The sequence below is a fragment of the Alexandromys fortis genome, unplaced genomic scaffold (assembly GCF_014885135.2).
Source record: "Alexandromys fortis isolate MF-2015 unplaced genomic scaffold, M_Fortis_MF-2015_v1.1 scaffold_10, whole genome shotgun sequence".
NCBI classification, from domain to species: Eukaryota; Metazoa; Chordata; class Mammalia; order Rodentia; family Cricetidae; genus Alexandromys; species Alexandromys fortis.
The window spans coordinates 21,908,266-21,909,870 of NW_026067895.1; positions in this window are offsets into that span (position 1 = coordinate 21,908,266).

Consider the following 1,605-nt stretch of genomic DNA (forward strand, 5'->3'; position numbering starts at 1 on the left):
TTTTTTTTTTTTTTTTTTTTTTTTTTTTTTTTTTTTTTTGCTTGCTTGTTTCTTTTGCTTTTCTGAGACAGGTCTCCTGTAGCCTGGTCTGGCTTCAGATCCATTTTATATCGAAGGACGACCTTGACCTACTGATCTTTCTGCCTCCACCCTTCAAGTGCAGGCATTGCAAGTTTGCACCATCACACATGTGTATGATCTTAAGTTTTTAGAAGATACTTTGTGGCCCAATATGGGATTAATTCGTTTGTGAATGTCTTCATTTATACTTGGAAGGAGTATACATTTTTTGATTGTTGCTTTACAAATTATTTTCTTTAATAAATATCTATAAATCTATACTTGCTTAATTTGTAAACTTATTTCTTAAGTTATGGGTGGGAGAGATAGTTGAGCAGTTAAGAGCACTGGCTGTTCTAGAGAACACAGGTTCAATTCTCTGCACCCACATGGCAGCTCACAACTGTAACTGCAGTTGCGCCTTCACAAAGAAATACATGTAGGCAAAACAGCAATGCACTTAAAATAAGAACACATCTTTAAAAAAAATTTTAAAGTTCTAAATTAAGTCAATTTTCTGTAGAATTATGCTGTTTGGGTGCTGGAGAGATGGGTCTGACTCTTTTTTGAGATATGTTCTCACTGTGCAGCCCTGACTGGCCTGGAACTCTGTGTTGACTGGAAGTCTTGAGAGATCTCATTTCACTCTACCTCCTAAGTGCTGGGATTAAAGGCATGCACCATCATGCCTGGCATCTATTGCCTTCTAGATATCTAAAATAAAAATCACTTGTCTCTACAGTATTCTGTCTTGCCAAGACACTCACATACACGCTACTAATCAAAATCAAGATATGTAACACTGGACAGTTGGGGAAAAAAGGAATTTAATAAAATTTTCATATATACACTGATCCCTGATGGCCAGTTTAACTGGAAAACATAATGATATCAGTTTCTGCCCAGCAATAGATCCACAACTTTATCTTGCCCCGGATAATCTTAAAAAGTCTTGCCTTGTGACTGATTTATACTAATCCTTCCCCACCCACAGAGACAGTGTTGCTCTGTGTAGCCCTGGGTGTCCTGGAACTTGCTCAGTAGACCAGGATGGCCTCAAAGTCCGAGGTCTGTCTGCCTCTGCCTCCCAAGTGCTGGGGTCAAAGGTGTATGACACCACCGCCTGACCTAATTTACACCAATTAAAAATAAATTCTCCACATTTTCTTTATTTAAAAAGATTTATTGTGTGCGTGCGTGTGTGTGTTTTTATGTTCTTGTTGGTGGCATGAAACTGGGAGGGTGGAGCATAGAAATGAAGTGAACTTGAGTCTCTTGCAATAGCTATCTTTATTCAGAGCATCAGACAATTATATTCTGAGGGTATTCTTGACGGCCAAGCGAGGCCATAAGAGCAAAATGCAGTAACAACTGCAAGCCCACATTAGTTCAAGTTGCATACAACCAGGAGGACAACCTGTGCATGGAAACATCATTATGAGCAATAATGGGTAACATGATGGGTAATCTAAAGTAAAACCCACTCCTATTATTACACGTGGGAGGGGCATGAAAGCACATTCCAAGATCAACCATGTTACGGAG